Raw genomic sequence first — 23,730 nt, 5'->3', positions numbered from 1 at the left:
TTGGCGCCATGAATATTTGATACACCCGGGTTTAGCCGGATATTTCATTCGTCATCAAATCGTAATTGGCTTACATTGGTCTCTTTGTGAATTATGATGTATAATCTGGTTTACCCGGGTCGGGCACCCGGTTAAAGTTGCCTTCACAACGGTAAAAGGTATTATTTATTAGTCTAATGTATTGTATGTTTATTGTCTTATTCTTAACTTTGGACGGCATTTTATTTGCATCGCCGTCAATATTTTTCTCCTTTCTCCATCCACTGGTTGTCTGGAAGAAATTGCTTTAATATTTTAGGGTTTTGGAAGCAAGTTTTGTTGATTTGATTTGACACAATTTTTTTCAACAAGTTAGTAATAAGTCTATTCATGATACCAGCTAAAATTAGCTTTGTTTGACGTTTTCCTTCTCAGCTTTTCTGATCGGAGGGAAATATTTTTTACCCAGGTGTGTGACAGACCCTTATCAGTACCGAGTATCCATTACAGTAATTCGATATAATTGATATCAGACGATTTGTTTTGTTTTGATTTTCCGTTAAATGTCACGTTAATTGAACCGGGTGAATCTGTTTGCTGTTCACCCGGGTGAAGTGGACCGGGTGGAAAGATAGCTCGGTTCTCCTTTAACCGGCTTTGTTCTCCGGAGATATTGATACCTTGTTATGTATCACCCGGGTGCGTTACTGTGAAGCGTTACGGTTATTTCTGTTTATTTGTTTCACAAGATTATTATTGTATTATATAGTGACATTTCAAACATCACTTAATAATTGTCATATCTTTTAGTTTCACAACATTGTTTGAAGGCAAATAAATTACTCAAAATTTAATTAACTGCCGCTTCCAAATCCGCGTCTTTCTTTACATACTCGTACCTACCTTGGTACTCTTTGAATTTTTGGTCAGGCATTTCAAGAACCGACTCCGGCAACCTTTTATAAAATCGTACAACCCCATGAATGATTTAAAGTTATGAAACAATCGACTACTGAACAATGTTATACATACATACATACATAAAATCACGCCTCTTTCCCGGAGGGGTAGGCAGAGACTACCTCTTTCCACTTGCCACGATCTCTGCATACTTCTTTCGCTTCGTCCACATTCATAACTCTCTTCATACAAGCTCGGCGGTTTCGGGTACTTTTGACCCGAAACCGCATAATCCGCATTTCTTTTTTAACAATGTTATAACTTAAGCTTTTTATATTTACTTATTTAAAAATGGTGCACAAATCTATGTAGGTTGATCTATAGAGCGCTCGTACGTGTCTGTATCGTTAAAGGTTTTCATGAAATTAAGTTTACATGAGTTTTTATAAAAAAATCACATTTCTAGAAAATAATTTATAGCAAAAATTTACAGCGAATTACTCAGTCGACGTTTAACCTCTCACACGAGGTTGGCGTAATTTTCTTGTAAGCCTAATTACACACAAGCTTATTTGCCTCGCGTCGCCTCGCGCCGTCGCCGAGGTGTGAAGTGCGACTCACGACTAAAACCTTTAAAAACATTTTCAAGGGTATGCTATGTGTATTAGTATTACTTTGTTAGACTAGGGGCTAGTTGCAAGACATTTTACCTTGTTTATGAGCAAGAAAATATAATAAAATAAAGTTTTTGGAAGGCGGTTGTAATGACAAATTGGAAAAGAAGATGTTCCCCTACTTTAAGTAAGTGATCAAAACAGTGATGTAAAGATTCAATTGCCTATTCTATTTCTAAATTTGAATCCTTAAAACTCCAGAAAGACATGGCATTTTTTACATTATAAACGGGACAAATTACATATATTGAGTTATCCTCAAAGTAAGTTCAACTTTATTCAAGGGTATCAGAATAATTTCAATAAAACTAAAACTATTTCGCAATAAAGTACCCAAATTAAGGTAAAAACTTGATAAAATAACCCTCTGCCTACATCGGCAGTCGTATCAAAGCGAAGGCGGATCGCAATTAACGTTCTCACAACGACATTAATTAAAGGCCTCTTTCGGATGCCTCGCGTCGCGCCTCGCGCCCGCACGCTCAAACTAGCCTTTAGCGAAAGAAAAAATTGTTTTAATTAAGAAATTCGCGCTGTTTCAAAATTGCTTTGGGTGCGAAATCTTTGGTTAAAGTAAGTGGAATGTTCTTTGGGAATTTGGTTAGTTTTCACTTTGTTTGTAAATGTAAAGTCATTGCTGCATGGCATGGTTTTTTGCCAGTTAAAATTGCGTTTCTTGCTATTATTGCATCTTTATTATATCAACAATTTAAAACACACTAAAAAGTTTATTTTGTTTAACTTGTAAAGTAGGTAACACTTGAGTCTCGTCTTTAGCGAACCTTGGCGAGCGACAGATTTGGAAACAAACATTTCTGAAGCGAAGGAAGTATAGACAGATCAGGAAAGTGGAAAGATCTAATCTTTGCATATCACTTTGGGAAAGAGACGTGATTTTCGTGTTCCCAAGCATTCTCATTTCGAAGACATTTTTACACAAATAAATAACATTATAAGTGAATAATATTTCGGTATAATGGGCGTCTTACGACGGCCATCCCAGTTATTGTGTTAACTCAGTCCCCTAACAACGTTAATTCATAAAAATGGCGGGCTTTTGTGCGGCATCGCTTAATTAAACAAATAACTGTGGTAATGAGTGCCGTCACTGACAACTTATGGCAATGGAACAGACTAGATACATAAGATGAAATTGCGCCTAAAATAATCCGTGAAAACTTTCATATTCAAAGTCTTTTATACACAAAAATTTCATGACTTTGTCCCTTCTGTGGTGTTATGAACTAAAATCCATTAGACTTAAAAGTTACATTCAAATAGACGGCATAATTCTTTTGTAACTTATCTTCTTATTTCGTCATTCGTTTAATAATTACATTTCGTCTTATAAAAAAGGAAATCCAGTTGACAGTTGCTCTAGGTGTGAAATGAACGTAACTGAAACCTTCCTGGGAAGCAAGAAAGTGCTATCGATATCTGGGCCTGAGAACTGAAAGAATTAGTTTATAATATTTGATATTTCAGAAGTGGCTCGTCCACTCAGAATCATTGCATTTATACTAGTGTTTTTTTAACCTTTATATTACAAATAAACTTTATGTTAAAACCAGTATTCAAACTATTAATTATAATGTAAAGAAAGAAAAAACTCGTAATTTATAAATTGTGTAGTCCCTGTAAATCGTTTGCCCACGGCAACGTGCCCAGAAGGCTGGTTGCATGGCCACGTTGAATGGCAATGCAACAATACTAGTGATACTATTTTATACATCAATATCTATTTCAAAGTATGTCTGTGGTTCACAATAAGCTGAGGCAGAGTGACCCCGGGCTCGTCTTTTGTGGGTTTTCCTCGACCTTGTGTGTTTTTTTTTGAGAGACGCAATAAAAGTGGACGCAATTTCGCCAGAAATGCTTTGTCTCGTCGAGTTTTAATTATGTTTTGTTGGTGGGTGTTAGTTATTTCGAAATCTCAGCATTTCCTTCATTGTTCTTTTAAGTAAATTTAATCATTAGGCGGTATTTTTCAATTTTTTGTAGACACTAATACATGAATAAATATAATCGTTTTGCGGAATGGTGCCCACGAGATTTTTGCACGTGCCGCGCATACAGCCACATTTAGCAATGTTTTCATGTAAGCTTATTGGTGGGTAAAGGGTTAATCAAGGGTTAATCTGACACTAATTATAATTATCATGATTTCATATTAACCGCTTTCATGCCACTGATCACAATTTTCGAGTCTCATTTATCTGTAACATTTTCAAAATAAACAGATTGATCTTGCCCCGAAATACTTTCAAGAATTGTGTTAGGGACTAACTCAATAATTAATAATTACATACATATAATAACGTCTTTGTCTCTTGCAGGGTAAACAGAGTTCAAAGTCTTGAAATAACTGAAAGGCCACATTCAGCCGTATGGGTTAATGATGGAATTGAGATTCAAATATAAGAAGAAGAAGGATAATAAAGATAAACTTCCAAGACGGAGCTGAATCACATAATCTTAAAGTTCATTTTTCACTGACCCAGGATCGAACTCGTGACATGTGGTTCAGAGGCAGATATATTACCGTTGTGCCTAACAGGCTGTAGGTTTCTATATCCCATTACATGATAGAACAATATGTTTGTACTCGTTTACAAATAGCCGTGAAATCCTTTCAGTCATCATCACGCAGCGGAACGAGGATCAATTCCTGAGAGTCACGTCACGAGCGTTTTTTCCGAAAGCCGCGTTAGTGTAAATTGCACTTTTGTTGCAGATGCTGTGGGGCTGTCGTCCAGTGCGAGCGAGCTAAGGTAAGCTATACTTATTTTAAATAAGGCAGTATTTTAACACAGACGGACTCCGGGTTTCTATCCAGAGGTGAGGAGGTATAGGGTAGTAAGTAATAGAAGGAGAATGATGATTTTAGTATTATCTAATTTTCTAGATCAGGATTTAGTATAATAATTCTTGGAGTAGCTTAACTTTGGTACTTTGTCAGATTGTCTTCGATATGAAGTAATGAATCAAAATGCTCTAAAAGATTTGAATGAATTTTTGGTGATTGAAATTTAATATAACCCAGTTCTCCATCTTGGATCTTCCGTTATGTTGGATTTAGAGTAATGTGCAGCACGAAGCATGCATTTTTATCCAAACTAAGAGAAGCTAAGTGTGTGTACAAAATTTCACCTTAATAGTAAGACAAATTTGTAGGTACATTGGCATATGGTTGTAAATAATCGAATTTATAATAACAGTTGGTGTAAGCCGCGTAAGGCAGGCAGCATTGTAAAAACTTTGTCGAGTCTCGTCACTAAATTTTATCTAACATTTGAATATAAAATCATATGCAAGCAGGTGTTGAATCAGTTATACAAAATGATAAAAGTTAAACTCAACATAAATAAATATTATAGCTTTCAGTGGCCAGCAATCCCTCTCCACCCCACTTCATTACTCGTGCCCTCCGAATTGCAACGCACGTGTGCCGCATGCACAACACCCTCCGCTGCCTACCCTGCTCTCCCTGTAGGGTTGCCAGGCATTAGGGCCACAACTGGGACAATTGTAGAGTAAATTGTGAAGTAAAAAATATGGAAATTATTGTAATATCAGGGTTAGTCTTTGGAATGGCAAGTGCAAGAAAGTGCAACTGAAACCAACGCCAGGAAAATTATGATAAGCTTTTTCATTATCCAGGTCAAAATCAGGTTGTACAAACGGTTCTCTATCTATTAGCATATATAATTTTGTGTCATAATTTTCTATTATGATAAAAAATAATATGCGTAACTCGTTAGGCCAAACTAAAATAGGACAAATAAAATTAGTCGAATGAAAGGGATCCCTGTACAAACATACTCTCACATTTGTTTTTCAAGGGAGGCAAAGATTGGAAAGAAGACGGATATACAGATCTCCTGCTTTCGTCCATTTCGATCTGCTTTCTACGTTTATCACTGTCATACATGCACGACGGTTAAATATGTTAAATTCCCTTTCTAGACAGACAGAAACAGGGACATTCCCTCATTTCCCAGTCACCTGGCCACCCTACCTTCCCCTGTTGGTTTTTAACCTTGTCACCGCTAGGTGTCATCCCAGCCTGTGTGGCGGGTTGCCCTTACACTTTGCTTGACTTCCAATACAAATTCGGGTTTTTGATGACTTTATTATGATCTTTTGGGGTTTATTGGCTATTGAAGTGTGAAAGTTAATTATGATATTAGTTATTTTAGATATTATTTTTAAATGAATAAGATAAGGTAGTTTTAGGACTATAATTTAAACAAAAATTTGTCAAGTGTTGTCTCTACTTGGGGATATTCTTTCTTCAGAGTCTATTATTATGAGATTTATTTTTGAAAGGTGTAAATAAAATACTCATGAATACCAATAGGGCCGTGTCATCCAAAATAATTAATTCAAAATGTATCTACCCAAGATAAATTTAAATAGCAAAAAACGCCTGCGAAATTAATGGGAACAAATATTTGTGGATTGCCCGAAGGACAGGGGGTCTTCTTGGGTGGTTCTCCTAGGGGGTGAGGAGCAGAGGGGTAGGAGGAGAGGAAATTATTAAAATTATACACCAGGCCCCTAGACTAGTAGTTACAAGCTCTCCCGCTTCTGAAGGGCGCCTGATTGCTCTTGCTTTAGTATTTTGTTACAGTTTTATTTATTTTCTATTGAGATGTGAGATTTCGTAGCGTAGACGGGGGTGGATTTGTATAATATGTTGAATACTGTTATACTGAAGTTCTGTTGAGGTATTTAGACCAGTACGAGTGCTACATTGAAATTCTTTTATAACTAATTCATTCCAAATAATAAATCTTACTTTTCTAAGTACTTACCTGTAACTTTGTCATTAATAAAATAGAAGGCATGACAAGTAACACTATATATACAAAAGTAAATTACGCCTTTTGCCCGGCGGGGCAAGTAGAGACTACATCTATGCAATTTTGTCTAACAGTATATAAACAACTTTTAAGCAAAATAAGTGTACCTCAATTAAGGCTAAGTATTCTTGCAGTATCCCATTTCCGCATCCCGTTTTTCAATTTCCCCGAAGCGTCATCGATTTGATACACAACAAACACTATCAAAAACATTCTTAAACCAGTCCTGTGCAAACATTGAAAGGTTTTTTAGACCTTCAGTATTCCCTCGGGAAGCCAAGATAGGATACTCCATATGCACATAATTTGTAGAATGAAGTAATGCGGAAAACGTGAATGTGTGTGGAAAATGGAATTATTTAATTGATTGAGTTCTTAAATTTGTATAAATTACACAGTTAAGTACTTTTACATAAATTAAAACATTTATTTTTGTTTTTATTAAACACTAACTTTGGGTACCTATATTGTTTTGTTTGTAACATAATATTCACGTATCAATCAACATGTGCCAGTCTCGTCGATTCCACACCTGTATTTTTATATGCCTGCTTACGAAATATTGGTTAAAAAGAAAAATATACCTAACTGTAGAAAAGGTGACTTTCCAAAAAGTATAAAATTTCATCTTTCCACCTTCAAACGAGTCCGCGATTATTTTTAATTGCTCGAAGAAGCCCCGGAGCCTCGGCTAGAGAGCTCGCAATAATTGTTATTAGCCACTTCAAAAGGCTAAATCTCTTCGGCTTCTAATTGTGAAATTTAAAATAATCTTACGCTTTTATTAGTATACCTACTCAAATTCGACGTACTTACATGAAAAGATCGATGAAGCGAAATAAGTATGCAGGAATCGTGGGAAATTATAGTCACTGCACTACACTTGTTAACTTTGTTGGCGTTAAACTGAAATTGTCATTTTTTCTATAGCGGTAAGAATTTTTAAAGTAGCCTAATCCGTAGGGTTGTGTTTGATGAAGTTCATAGCACAAAGGATTTTACCTGGATTTGCCTTCAATTACCTTGTGAACTAAGTAGACGGATTGATAGAAAAACATTGCATTTAAGAATATTAAGGTGACCGATGCATACAATCTAGCAATTGTGGCGATTCATGACGTCACGAGTGACCGCCCCGCCACGTCCTTTGTTTCAGGGGGAACGCAACAATTTGTCGTCATTAGATGACCCCACACCGAGGGGTCGCAGAGACAACAATATTTATTGCAATTCACTACTGTGAATGCTCCATAATAGCTGGAGAGCTAGTGAACCCTCCGAGTAACGGTGTTCCTGTAAGGCTAGAAATTTGTAGAGTGATGATTCATAGCACACCAAGGCCAAAAATCATGACCTGGCAGGCATCTGCCCTGCACGTCATCAACACTTTTATTTCTTAAAATGTAAAAAACATAGGAAAAAAAAACTTCCTGCTGTAAGCTTCAAAATTTAATATCATCTATTTTATTTATTGATAATTATAAAAAAAAAATTGCCAGGCGATTAGAGTAAGCACAAGTACCTGCCAGGTGCATCGAGAACTGCACAGTTTAGGAAGAAAAATAAACTTTCTTCTGTAAAGTTGAAATTTAAGTATATGTTTTAGTATATCATTTAGAAGAAATGTGTACAATGACAGGCGGTTCTGAACAGCATAAGACCTTGACAGGCGAGGGGAAAGATGCTAAGAACGTGCGAGTAAGAAGCGTCACGTAAATGCAACGCATGTAGTGTCAGTGACATGTAAGAAAGTTAAAAATTATAGATGCAATATATTTTACTAAGTGTTATGTAATTTACACGGTTTTTCATATTAATTATCATCATCATCCGACCCTTCTTCACTACTACTTTTTTTATCATCACTCGACTCTTCAATATCGTTTTCCTCCTCTGAAAAAATATTTCAGTAAATTAATAATGTCATAAAGAATGGAATATCGCGTTCAATTACATAGGACTATATATTGAATCTTATTGAATCAAATAACTGTATATTACCTGAAATGTATTCTACAGTTAAAAATTCATTCATTCTTCAGAAAAACAAAAATGCACCAATCTATATCTATCTATATCTATACATATAATAAATCTGTGGAAGGGTCAATTCTGTACATTGAAAATATTGAAAAAATAAATAGCAGGGGGTGTTACTGGAACAATACCAAACACAAATATGTGATTAAAAATTTTTTTGTCTGTCTGTCTGTATGTTCAGGCATCACGTGAAAACTAACGGTTCGATTTTGATGGAACTTGGTATAATTATACCTTATTATCTTGGGCATAAAATAGGATTTTTATCCTGGAAAAATACGAAGAAAAAAAATCTTAATTTTTCAGTTTTATCAACAGACATTGTTCTGTAGAACCGCGAACACACGTTGCGTTACCCGCAGTCGATGAAGCGCCGTAACCTGTAGCATCGAAAGTCGGCTTTGGCTTGAACCGTTTGCGGCAAACGCGGGCTGTCGTTCTTATTGGAATTAATAATATTGTATGCGTGTAATAACCCATGGGTGGAAAAACTGTTCTTTTTTGTGGCGACTTTAGACAAATTCTGCCGGTGATACCACGAGTGCCGTGTGGTTCCCAACACCAATACAAAAAAGAATAGGACTACTCCATCTCTTTCCCATGGATGTCGTAAACGGCGACTAAGGGATAGGCTTACAAACTTGGGATTCTTTTTAGGCGATGGGCTAGCAACCTGTCACTATTTGAATCTCAATTCTATCATTAAGCCAAATAGCTGAACGTGGCCATTCAGTCTTCAAGACTATTGGCTCTGTCTACCCCGCAAGGGATATAGACGTGACCATATGTATGTATGTATATTGCATCTATAATTTTTAACTTTCTTACATGTCACTGACACTACATGCGTTGCATTTACGTGACGCTTCTTACTCGCACGTTCTTAGCATCTTTCCCCTCGCCTGTCAAGGTCTTATGCTGTTCAGAACCGCCTGTCATTGTACACATTTCTTCTAAATGATATACTAAAACATATACTTAAATTTCAACTTTACAGAAGAAAGTTTATTTTTCTTCCTAAACTGTGCAGTTCTCGATGCACCTGGCAGGTACTTGTGCCTACTCTAATCGCCTGGCAATTTTTTTTGTATAATTATCTATACTTATAATAAATCTGTAGAGAGGTCAATTCTGTACATTGAATATATTTTCAAAATAACTATCAGGGGATGATTAGTGATCGATACTGATGCCAAAAATGCAATCAGTAAAATTTTTGTCTGTCTGTCTGTCTGTCTGTCTGTCTGTCTGTATGTTCTTTATAGAAACAAAAACTACTTGACGGATTTTAACGAAACTTGGTACTGTTATTCTTCATACTCCTGAGCAGGTTATAGTATACTTTTCATTACGCTACAATCAGTAGGAGCAGAGCAATGAAAGTAAATGTTGGGAAAACGGGAGAAATTACTTGATTTTTTAAGCTTCCGTCGCGTGTGCAGCCTTAATGGTTAAAGCTACAGCAAAACCATGTATTACGGAAATATTCTAAATAAAATTATTAAAAAAATATCCCAAGACAGCATAAGTCTATCTGTTATGGTTGACTCACAATAACACCTGTAATTCCTAATAGCTTAGCAGTTCGGAGATTTCTTATTATATTTCTATACTCTGACGTTTATAATACCAATAACACTTACACTCATTCATAATTCTTAAAAATTCATATAAATACCTATTCAATAAAAAAAGAAACATCGAAATCGGTATAAAAACACTAAACTTATACATGAAATGAAATACGCTAACAAGCCATCGCGCGTAAATACTGAATCTTGCTATAAGGATTATTTTTGCGTAACGGTTGCCGCGCTCGACGCGTCTCGCGGCGGCAGGGTATAAAAGGGGCGGGAGGCGAGTGCAAGCTTCATGACCAAGGCAGCCAGGGGAAGACTTCACGCAGTTCTCTCCTCCAGCCTCCCCCTGAGGACGAAGCTCGGGATCTACCAAACGTACGTCAGATCCCGCCTCACGTACGCGGCCCCGGCGGCGCATACTGCTCTGAGACCAATAGGAGAAGACTCAGAGCCCAAGAGAACCAAAGTCTCAGAGCAGTCGTCGGAAACAACCCTGCGCTACGTGAGGAACTCGACGATCCTCAGGAACCTGAAGTGGGAGAACCTAGATGTTCGAGAGGGCGGATGCGTCATTACACAGCCACCTGCGCGGCATCGCGCCGCTCCACGCCTGCCCTCCGGGCCGTCGGGTGAAACCCTCCCCTCGCTGCTTTGCGGCAGACGTCGTCGACCAGTGACGATGCCGCCGCCGATGGGAACTCCCAGTGTATAAAGACGTGAAGACCCAGGCCACGGCCGCACCATCGACCTGCCTACAGTCGTAGGCAGCGATGATGCCATTGAAGAGGGCCAAAAGCCCTGACCAATTTACTCCGATTCCCCTAAGGGAGTGTGGGAAGACTCGACGACGGCAAGATTTGCACAGGCGTTTCTTTACTTTCATTTCTTTTTCTTTTGTAAGTTGTAGGTACACATATTTCTGGTTATAATACTATTAGAATATTTTTTTTAGTTTAAATAGGCACTTAGATTAATCTATACTAATATTATAAAACTGAAGACTTTGTTTGTTTGTTTGAATGCGCTAATCTCAAGAACTACTGATTCGAATTGAACAATTCTTTTTGTGTTGAATAGACCATTTATCGAGGAAGGCTTTAGGCTATATAACGTCTAGCTGCAACTATTAGGAGCGAAGATGTAATAAAAAATGTGAAAAAAATCGGGGAAGGAGCATCCTTGAGGTTTCAATGATGCCCAAAATAACTATACCACGCGGACGAAGTCGCAGGCACAGCTAGTCAATAAATAAAATAGATGATATTAAATTTTGAAGCTTACAGCAGGAAGTTTTTTTTTCCTATGTATTTTACATTTAAAAAAATAAAAGTGTTGATGACGTGCAGGGCAGATGCCTGCCAGGTCATGATTTTTGGCCTTGGTGTGCTATGAATCATCACTCTACAAATTTCTAGCCTTACAGGAACACCGTTACTCGGAGGGTTCACTAGCTCTTAGGCTATAAGCTGTCTAACATACATACTCGTAAAAATACTTTATCAGGAGGGATAGGCAGAGACTAAATTTTTGCAGTTGCCATGATACCTAAATTTTACTTTCAGTTCAACCACGTTCATAACGTGCACATGCCGTGTGGTTCCCGGCACCAATACAAAAAATAATAGGATCACTCCATCTCTTTCCAATGGATGTCGTAAAAGGCGACTAAGGGATAGGATTACAAACTTGTGATTCTTTTTACGGCGACGGGCTAGCAACCTGTCACTATTTGAATCCCAATTCTATCATTAAGCCAAATAGCTAAACGTGGTCATTTAGTCTTTTCAAGACTGTTGGCTCTGTCTACCCCGCAAGGGATATAGACGTGACGATATGTATGTATGTACGTTCATAACATACTTCATGCAAGCTCGTGGATTTAGTGTAGGTACACTTGACCTGAATATCCCCACGATCTAAATATACGATAGTCCGATAACTGAGTAACCGTTACTACCCATTACAACTTTACAGTATGAGTATTTTAACATGGACATTGAACAGGTGACTATTTCAAATGAACGTCATTAAATATACATAGGTATGTCAATTAAATTCAGTTATTCATTTGACAATGATACAGTGCCGTGTGGTTACCGGCACCAATAAAAAAAGAATAGGACCACTCCTTCTTTTTCCCATGGATGTCCATAAAAGGCGACTTTTACGACATCCATGGGAATTAATATTAAGACTTAAAACTTGTTTGCTATCACTTTATTGTATGAAAGCGATAAAAAGAGTATTTATTTGTTTATCGTAACAATTACAATTTGTAAAGTAAATAGCCGACTTAATGCTAATAGCATTATCTAACAGCAACATTACCTTCAAAATAGTTCAAGATATTTTAATACTGATCACGCACTAAGCCGCTATGTATAATCATTGAACCGCACTCCCTTTAGATACGAAGACGCAACGGCTAAGTCCCCACGGAAATCAGCGCGAACAGAGAGGTACGTCAGTTCGAATCTCGCTTCGGATGACTGGCGTGACGGAGCCGTTCACTAAACTTTGTTTATGAACGATTGTAGTAAAAATATTTTTACATTTACATACAATACAAATTATCTTTATTGCCCTTAAAAAAGAAAAAAAAACATATGTAGTAGAATCATAAATTATGAATTTGTTCAGCAAAGGCATACATACATATAATCAAGTTTTTATCTCTTACGGGGTAGACAGAACCAACAGTCTCGCAAAGACTTAAAGGCCATGTTCAGCTGCATTGCTTAATGATGGAATTGAGATTAGTATTAGATTTACTACTAAGTATTTCTCTTATGATCATGATTCGATATGGGTAAGGTTTTCCTAGATTGAGGCGGTCAGACAGGAGTGACTTGACCATTCCAGGATCATAGTTAAAGTAGCATCCGAATAGCCTGGCATATATATAACTGACTATTATTTTGAATGTAAGGTTGACTTTAATTATTGATGTGTCATGTCTAGCAGTCCAAACTGTGATAGGGCAGAGATTAAAAAGTGTCATGTTTTTCGTTTAGATGGTTATAATTTAAGTATGCCCTGCGTCACTCCACTAATCATCAGTATTTTTTTTAATACGACATAATACACAAAAGGGATGCCGTAAATATTATAATTGTGGAGCGGCCGAGAAGTTCTGAAACGAAGGAAAGTTCCGCTAACAAACGTCGGTATAAAAATGCAGATATTATGCAAATTGTTCCCAGTCCAAGAAACTTGTTTAGAGATATTGTAGGGAAGCCCACGGGCGCAGTTCAGGCTTCAATGTGTTTGCACGACTGCGTGAGAAGGAGTGTCATGTTTTATGGTGGCAATTTGGGGGTAAATTCGTTGATTTAGTCTAGGATATAATTCCTTGACGTTAGAATAAAGCATGTACATATTTACTTTGATGAATGCAATTATTTATCTTTCTTAAGAATAATTTGTTCAAATTTATATCTTGAATTACAATTTGTAAAGTATAATAGGCGGACTTTATGCTAATAGCATTATTGAACAGTAAAATTTATCAATAAAAATCCTTTTTAAATTAAATTGTAACATAGATGCTAAAGACGTTAAAAAATATCCCATTGTTTGGCGAATGATTTATTTATATGAAAACTTTGCAAATTTTTTTTCGTTCTACATTATCGAATCTGTCCTCGATAGATTTATATATGAACATTTTGTCATGATAAAAAATAACCTCCATTCCATCATTACGTAGATGTAAAACTAACACAAATACACTAAAGCAAAGGAATGTATGGTACTGACAGCAAATATCACGTTTCGTTGTAAGCAGAGCGTTGTCTTCATAACACACTCACTTAAGTAGACTAATCCCCACTCGGAGTAATCAAACAGGTTGTACTTTAGAAGCTTCAGGAATAATGTCGCGTATGACGCGAAAGCTCTCCACAAAAAGCTTGTATCACTCAAGGTGTTGATGGGCAGGTAAGGTTCGTTTATACGATGCGGTTTTCAGAATAATTTTTTTAGCGTATACAAGGTTATGTTTTTGTACCATGTAGTGTTGCTTTAATTTACAAATTAACTTTATACATATATATACGCTTCTATGCCCGATTATATCATTCCTCTTGCTGCAATCACTGTGTACTGTTTTGCATCCAAGACAAAGCTCTTCTCAAGGTTCTAGTCTAGGCATTCCCATTTGTACTCTCCTTTTATATTTTCTTAGTTAACCTAATTTCATACATCCTATCTACACGACCAAACCATCTAAACATTCTCTTTTCTATACAAACTCAAATAACTCTTGGAATCTTATCCTGTAAAGAGTCCTTAGTCCCGAGGGCCGTGCTATCCACCCTTCACAGCTCGACACTTCGGAGTGAAAGTGTCGCGGGCACCTCGCGTGCTTTTAGAGAAATTGCGGGGAATCCAATGATTTTCTATGACGTCACATGAGCCAGGGAGGCTCCAGAGCCATCTTTTACATACACACACATACTTTATAAATACATATATATATTTACAAATTCAAAAATAAGTTTGTTTGTAACCTCTTAACTGATAAACTATTAAACCAATTATGTTAAAACTTGTTTTGAAAAATACAAATTTAAATCCTTAAAAAGGTATATTTTAAATAATTAAATGCCAGGAATTTTAGTTTAACGGGGCGGGGTTACAAGCATAAGTTAGAATTAATAAGAATGTAATAAATAAAAAAAAACATATTTTCTTTTATTCATGATCACTTTGATCATATTACCTATACTTTATTCTCTTTCACTTCTCCTAAACCTATAAAATCATCGTATATTTGCCTCACAATAAAACTTGTTGAAAACACTACAAAATATTGATGTTCTTCATCGTAGGCGGCTCGTAGCTCTCTCGTAGCCGTGCTACGACCGCTACGAAAGCGCTACGCCTTGGGACCCGACGCGCATTGCAAAGGTGCATTTGCTGAATGCGACACTATGCATATGAAAGAAACGTGCGAACGACCTCACCATAAACTTTTATTTTATGAGGGAAATGTTTGTATATTTTTTGTTGCCTTTCGCCTTTATTGAATCCGATGGACTATTTTAAGGTACTTACATAAAAATTTAACTACATATAAAGTAGTTTAGCAAAAGACATAGTTATTTATTTGTTTAATTAGCCATAGCAGTTGTCACCTTTTAGCAACCTTTACTGTTTAATTAGTCTATCCCTTAGTCGTCTTTTACGTCATACATGGGAAAGGGAGGGAATGGTCCTATTGTAAAGTTCCGGAAATTCAAAGAATGATTATTAGGACTTTTACATACATGTAGTCACGTCTATATCCCTTGCGGGGTAGACAGAGCCAACAGTCTTGAAAGGAATGAAATATTGTGGAATAGATAGATCTGTCCAATCGACAATTAAGTAATTATAACTAAGTCAAACGGACATATTGCCGTGTCGTTCCCAGCACCAACACAAAAAAGAATAGGACCACTCCATCTCTTTCCCATGGATGTCGTAAAAGGCGAAATAGGCTTACAAACGTGGGATTCTTTTTTTAGGCGATGGGCTAGCAACCTGTCACTATTTGAATCCAAATTCTATCATTAAGCCAAATAGCTGTATATGGCCAATCAGTCTTTTCAAGACTGTTGGCTCTGTCTACCCCGCAAGGGATATAGACGTGACCATATGTATGTATCAAACGGACATACAATTTAAGCTACAAATCTCATACTCCGAATTAACTCGGAGGGCAGTTATTATCATAGCTTCGTGTCTAGCAGATTGTGAGCTTAAGGCTCGGCCATACTGCGCCATAAACCGCCTTAAAGGCTGCGACGCGGCTCGCCGGGGACCAAGGGTTTAGACAAATTGAGCTTTATAATGTACTTAAAGTTTCCTTGAATGAAAATCTTCATCATTGTGTGTAATTTATGCAAGCTTAAGGTTTAATAACTTAATTGTCGATTGGACAGGTCTATCTTTTCCTCAATATTTCATTCGTTTCAAGACTGATGGCTCTGCCTACCCCTCCGGGAAAGAGGCGTGATTTATGTATGTAAAAGACGATTAAGGGACAGGCTCATAAACTTGGGATTCTTCTTTTAGGCGACAGGCTAGCAACCTGTCACTATTTGAATCTCAATTGTATATTAAGCCAAACAGCTGAACGTGGCCTATCAGTCTTTTTAAGACTGTTGGCTCTGTCTACCCCGCAAGGGATATAGACGTAATTATTAATTAATGTATGTATTATAATTTATAAGATATTTAATTTAGTTTATCACTTCATCATCGAATATAATTTATAACCTGAAAGATATTATACTTGTCTAACAACCTATTCGTATCAATAAAATTCGTCACTACGCTATCCATATAAACGTATTCCTTTTGTTTGTTCCTAATCTATTTTTCTGGGAACATGTTTCTCATATCACTTTCCAGCATCCTCAGTTTAAAGACTTGTCCAAACCCAGTATTTATATTATAGAGAACTGATTTTCTCAACAAAAAAAACGTGGTCACATTAGGCACTTAAACCGGTCTCATAAACTAGCGCCATTAATCTTTTCACCAATCCATTCCACTGTGACCAACTTACTCAGAAACTTCCTTCCTTTACAAAACTGTACAATGAACAGATTTATTTGCAAGTGGAGAGTAAATAAATAAATAATTTCCTTTGTGGCAAGTAAGGAGATAAATACAAAGTTGCGGCGTTACGTTGTCGCGAACAGATACAAAATGTCCGCATTCGCGGAGCAGTACGATTTATTAATATCTGCGGAGTTTTATCGCGCTCGTAATTTATCCTCTGGAGTAAAGTGAGGAAATGTATTAAATAAAATGTATATTTTACTTTTTAATTTAGTGGGATATATTCTTACAAATTTGAGATTCTTCTCTTAAGCCATCCACCTATACTTGGACTTACAGTCTCGTGGCTATTGGCTCTGTCTTCCCCTTTAAAGATAAAGACGTGTTTGTATGGGTGAACGTCTCTCGTATCAGGCCTCAGAAGGTCACGTTTCATGTTTGTAGGCTTCTCCATACAATAGATATTAGATTATTATGACAAAGAGAAAAAATAGTATTTTGTTTTGTAAAAAAATATTTAAAAGTTATTTGATGTAATGATAGAAAAGACTATAAAAAAATAGTTGTTCCCATCGACTTTTTAGAAGAGACGCGCTCACTTCACGACGTAGCGTATTTGCTTATTCATCAATTTGCTTCAAAGTTGAAGTGTCCGCCAAGAAAATGTCCCTGATACTTTACATTCTGTGAATCGAGAAAATTCAATATGAAATCATAGCAAGACGACAATAAAAAGAGAATGAAACATTTCGAGTTCGCTCGCTCGATTCAATATCTTTTCAAAGTTGTAAGCAACAATGTAAATACATCGGGCAACACTGGAAGATTGGAACAGAACTGTGCATCTGTCTTTGTACGAGTTATACCATAGATTATAGATAGTTTTGCACGGAAACTTTTTTTAATGGACACCTATTATAGACTGTTTCCTTGGGTACTGAAATAAAGGTCAAGAGCGTCGGTGGCCGAATTCATAAGGTGCCCGGTTAAAATGCGTGATGCGCTTAAAGTGCACTGGACCAATATGGCTGTGTATAATTTTTTTTTAATTCAAATTCAAAATTTTTCTTCATTATTATAGGATACTTGATATCGCTTAATAATTGTCAAATCTTTTGGTTTCACAACATTGGTTGACGTCAAATAAATGACTTAAAACTAAGTTTACTGCCGCTTCCAAGGCGTTAGTGCAGAAGAAGCGATAACAAAGTGCACTGCAACATAAAGATGAGTAACATTATTCATCGTCTCAAATAAAAAAAAATCATCTTAAATTAAAATAGACGTAGGTAACGTCTAATAAACTAATTTTTATTTGTCGTGGGCATTAAAGGCGACTAAAGGTCAAATGCGCTTAGAATAGAACATAAAAATTTTTGTTTTAAGGACCGACCTCTAAAACTTTGCCAAATCACTTTACAATGTTTGACTAATATGTTTCTCGTATAACAACACATTTTAACGTATTAACGATGTTGTTATACCAATTACCAACAGACACCTCAAAATCAAAAGATATATCTACGGATACATGACTTTCTACTAACTTTGAGAACTGCGCAACGCCTGAAAGGTTTTGCCTTTCGCTCGAACGATATTAAATCAACGAGACGGCCAAATTACTCGTCCTCAACTACTTGCATATTTTAAATAGCGTTCTGCACTCTGAATTTTATTTATTAACCCTTATTAGAAAGCTACAAAGTCTACTTTGCGTGTGTCACGGTGAAGAAATAAAGTTGCGTGGTAAACTAAGTGCATATTTCGAAAAGAGAACAGTATTGTTCTTTCATATCATTTGATTCATATTTGGCGAAACATAAAGTTGATTTTCGCATGTCTAACCAACATTTTGAATATTGCAGAGCAGACGTTGTGAACCGTAGGCTTTGTGCAGTGGTCACCAACAAAAGGAAACAGCGCCATCTGCCGGCCGCGACTTCCGGTCTCTGAAATTTTGATCAGGCGTAATGCACCTTATTATGCGAAATGATTTTTTTTAGACAGAAATTAGGCGGGAAATGAATGCGGATATTAAATATGCAAATTAGGCGTTGAGCGTTCCTTTTGGTGGTTTCGAAACGCCGAATAATATTATCTTGCCCTGGGGTGTAAAGAGATTTAAGAATTTCCGCGGGATTTCTAATATGAGTAGATGCAAATATTAGAAGTTTCAAGCCCAGATCAAAATTTTCAATTCAAGTAATTTTTACCGGTCAACAGAGAATTATAAAGTACTTTGTACCTATAAAGTTTATCCAATTTTTTAAAACTTTGAGGTTTAATGAGAACAACTGAGTATGAAAGGAGTATGCAGGGATCACGACGACGTATGAGTATGAAAGGAGTATGAAAAGATGCAGTGTCTGGTGAATGGTCATATAAAAAACAGGTATTTTTAGAGAGAGGTTCTCCAGGGTTTGTTGCAGTAAAATAATTCTCCAGTTCAGAAGGTTGGTATGGACTGACGATGAACGGGTCTACCTTCGCTTTCGAAGAAATTTTAGACGTTGATTTTCTAATTGTTGATGTTCTTTTCTCTCATGTTTAGACATTTAAAGCATTAAAAAACAATAAAATAATTTAAAAAAAAACATTCTCGAACATTAATGACACAATTTAAAACCAATCGAGTCTCTTCAATTAAGGGCAGAAAAAGGCAATCCACTTTGGTTATCCTGAAAAATCCTGAAAGCGTGCACTCAGCGACAAAGGATAATGCAGCACTCGCCGAGCGGAAAAACTGGCGGCTGGTCGCTCATCGAATTACATACGCGAGTTGGCTATTGAGCAGAAGATGTAGGAACAAGCGGATAGCGTTTAAGTTAGTAATTCCTCTTCCTCCTGGCTTTTATACCCGTTTGCATCTTCATCACTCTGGAGAGAAGCCCGGGGTACGTCTTTGATTATGGACCATGAATTGGGTGAGTCAGGTTTTTACACGAAGCGACTCCCATCGGACCGCCACTACCTTTGTAAACCTAACCCGTTTTGGATCTATCATGGTCACGCATCCAGTTTCCTGAATGTGCAGGTTTTCTCACGATGTTTTCCCTCACCGTAAAAGCATCGTTTAATATTCAAACTAATGTACACAACTTTCGTAAATAGTCAATGGTACATGGCTGACGTGGGATTCGAACCTGTGCCTTTCTGCGAATCACGCACCTTACCGATTCGACCACCGACGCCCTTCGAAGATATTCTCCGCTTACAAACCGATCACCTTGTGTCCGTCAAAGTGTCAGAGGACTGTCGACCACGAGCTTTGAACAAACACGCTCGAAGCATGCTTGTTTAGGGCTCACAGGTCGGTCCACCATACAAGAATTTAGGCTCAGAGTGTACTCCGTTCGTGCTCGGGTCATAAGCGTAGGCCCTTTAAAGCAGAGGCTAAGTAGGTTCATTTTTAATTATTTTGCATTTCTTTATGATTTACATAGTCGTTTCTAAAAAAGTTTTACCTATATGAACTATATTGAACTTTTTAGAGAAATTAATAAATTTTTTATTATTAATGCAAATCTTCCAATATTTTTACATAGGAAGATAACACGTTTGATCTGCCGTCCACTGTAACTTACCCGCGCTCGCTCATGCCTTAATAATCGCGGAAACTATATACCTCCTTCTAAGCCGGTGACCTGCGAAAAAAATAAATATTGGAATGGAAAATTTCCTGCCAGTATTATGAGATTATATTTTTTAATCTTTACTGATATTAAATTCAGATAAAATTTTGTATTTTTGAGTGTAACGAATAAACTCAAAAACTACAAGACCCTATATGAAATTTGGCACAGAGACAAAGACTACCTTAGGAGTGAAATTATTTTTAAAAGAAAAATAAAAAAAAAACATTATCGATTTGAAATAAACATTTCCTGCCAGCGAATAATTTGCTTTAATATTTTTTTTGTATTTGATAAAACTATTATAAAAAATACAGGGCACTTCTATCTTTAAATTTAAAAGTTATAAGTAATAAATTGTAAAAGCGTTAATTAATCTAGGAGACATTCTGGTAATGAAAATTAGATTCGTTCCTTTTTACGCAAATTGACTTTGTCTGGAAAAGATAGTTGGAGATAAAAGAATTCCTTTAAGGTTTCAGATCAAATTAACTTTTGTTGGAGGTGTAAAAAACATTTTAATTGTGACTTTTTCATCAGCCTATTTAATATCAGACAAAAAGTATATAATTTAAGTACCCTTTTATTTTTAGGAAACTTGACCTAGTTTGTCTGGATTTTCAGATATCCCCTCGATGTTTTCCCTTACTAAAAGAGCAGAAATATTTTGAATTAACATAATGCCTATGGGCAGATGATGAGGTTCTTTGGGTGATTGTTGGAAATATTCAGTAAAAGAAATGTGATTATGTGTAACACTATAACTAACTAACTAAGAATAGGACCAATCCATCTCTTTCCCATGGATGTCGTAAAAGCTGACTAAGGCATAGGCTTATAAACTTGGGATTCCTCTTTTAGGCGATGGGCGAGCAACCTGTCACAATGTGAATCTCAATTCTATCTTAAAGCCAAATAGCTGATCGTGACCTATCATCGCAAAGGATATAGACGTGATTATATGTATGTATGTATTTACGGCCTTCTAGTCTTGTTACTATTGACTATCTACTCCCTAAGGAAAATATACGTGATATTGATATGTATGTATGTGTGCCCGGCGGGCTGTTGGCTCCCTTACTCGGCTGTCAAAGTCCTGTTTAAATATAAATCTCATATCTGCCGGAGTATTATTGTGAATGTTGCCGTGAATTGCGCGCACGGGTGAAGAACATAATATTTTACACTACACTGAAGCGCTATCAATGCACGAGAGAAATGGTAATTTGTTTCTTTGTAATTCTTTTATTATACGCTTACTTATATCTCACGTGTGGGTTGCATGTAAATATTAGGCTTTGTGTTATTTTAACGTATTAATATTTTAATACTTAATGATTGTATAGTTTCATTCAAATACGAAGAGAAAAGTGACCTACGCACATAGATAACAACAAAATTTTGAACTTGTAAAATAAGGAGCTTTTCATATTTAATTTAATGTCTGTGCTAAGCATATTCCTTTGAAAAATTTCAAAAATATTTCAATGGTTTGGGGTGTGTTCATATTCGGTTGTAACTTCTCTTTTATACGAAGTTTAGTTTCTCTTCCGGCTTTCCCAATTATTCGCTCTGTTGTTTAACTTGCCTATGTCATTCAATACAATACAATTATAACATCACGCCAAATGTCAACAAAGTACAATTTCCTTTACTTCATAGACCATCTTTGGCCTTTGGCTACGCTCACGTGACGAAAACTCCCGAAATATATACCTCTCGAGTGCACAAACACTTTTACAAAATGTCCAATATCTTGAGACGTGTGTGTACAGGGTGTCCAATATCGCGGGGCGCTGGGTATTGGGTTCGATTCCGTCAATATTTGCCCGCCAGCGCCACCTATGTCGAAGTGATGGATTACACTGGTAATATGTGGCGGACATTGTATTCTGGATTGATCTAAATTCTAATTCACTTGCACATGTAAAATAACATTCCATTCACGGAGGGGTAGGCAGAGAACATGTCTTCCCACTTGCCACGATCCTCATCATAGCCCTTTTGCTTTACCTTAATTTTTTCGTAGTCGTTTGTAAAGGTAGATTCTAAATAATTAGTGATTTGTTAATTATTTTGTCAGCCGATATGTAGTTTTGTATACGGTGATAACGTTATTCTTAAGTAATTTTTCGAGACGTTCCGACCACATTGGGAACAGTCAATCAGTCAGTTAATCAGGCACTATATATATATTTAGTTATAATAGATGAATGAAATCTCAGGGTAACACAATGTTAAAAAAAGAAGCTTCATTTTCTTCTTTTTAATATTGACTTCAATTCTGATCTCATTAGATTTTGTTTATATTTGAAAATGCACGTCACGGCTTAACTGCCACCACGTAGAAAATCTTGAAAAAGGGCTGAAGGGATAACCGGGCACAAAGTTAATTATGTAACGAAGGGCAACAGGGCCGGCCGGCTCATGTGATTACCTCTCTTAATCATGGCGACCAACGGGTGACAGAGATGGATGGCGAATGAGGAAAAGAGAAAAAGTTATTTGTACGTACATACATATCCCTTGCGGGGTAGACAGAGCTAACAGTATTGAAAAGACTGATAAGCCACGTTCAGCTGTTTAGCTGAGTGATAGAATTTAGGCACTTACATATAATGACAAGTTGCTAGCCCGTCGCCTAAAAGAAAAATCCCAAGTTTATAAGCCTATCCTTTAGTCGCCTTTTACCAAATCCATGGAAAAGAGATCCTAACCTTTTATTATTGGTGCCGGGAATCATACGGCATGTATGGTCAATGTAAAAAGTTATTTGATAGATAGATAATTCATTTATTTGATTTGCTACATTTTTGTATTTACAAATATGATCTGTGAAATATTATATATGATGAAATATTATCTGTGAGATAGAGCGGAATGCTCGAGATGATAAAAATATAATTACCTCACTAAAGATGATACGCGAGAGCGGTTTTGTCTCTCCGGTAAAGGAAGTGAGAAACGCCAAAAAGCGCGCCCTGGGTCCCAAAGCGTAGTGGTGAACGGTTGAATCTCACGAAAATATGATAGTGACTTATATCTTGGGCATATAATTCGGTTACGTTATTTGTAATTTATAATAACAAAAAATACTGTAGGAAGTATAGTGACTTAATAAAAGCATAACTATATTTTAAGGAGCTTTACCTTTTGAAGAAAATAATACTGTTGTTTTGAAATGTTAATTTTTTATTGAATTTATTGTCACTTTCATTTGTTATTTTTCTATAACATAATAAATTTACATAATCGTGCGTTATCTCTCAGTTTTAAATATAGCACTCATTATAATCAGTTTCTTTTAGAATTTTGGAATAATGTGTACGTTAATATGTACACATAAAATTGAACATCTCAAAAACTCGTTAATCCCTCTTTACAAAGCATTCAGGTAGCTTTATTGAGGCAATTTACATGAAATTAACTCAAAAATTGACTGTCAGTACCTACCACCGCGCCTGTCATCGCGTCATTAATAATGTATGAAACGTAATTCTAATTAATG

At 36.4% G+C, this 23,730-nt stretch overlaps 1 long non-coding RNA gene across 1 annotated transcript in view; it reads left to right on the top strand.

Moving 5' to 3' along the window:
- LOC132902252 (uncharacterized) overlaps positions 1–23,730 on the top strand; it is a 113,899-nt gene that overhangs the window by 8,516 nt on the left and 81,653 nt on the right. Inside the window, exon 2 of the long non-coding RNA XR_009657067.1 lies at positions 4,288–4,324. This is a non-coding gene — a long non-coding RNA (uncharacterized LOC132902252). The remainder of the gene's footprint in view (positions 1–4,287; positions 4,325–23,730) is intronic.

This window comes from Amyelois transitella, chromosome 11 (assembly GCF_032362555.1).
Source record: "Amyelois transitella isolate CPQ chromosome 11, ilAmyTran1.1, whole genome shotgun sequence".
NCBI classification, from domain to species: Eukaryota; Metazoa; Arthropoda; class Insecta; order Lepidoptera; family Pyralidae; genus Amyelois; species Amyelois transitella.
Note: the sequence above shows the minus strand (reverse complement) of the source record. Positions and strands in the feature narration are given on the sequence as shown.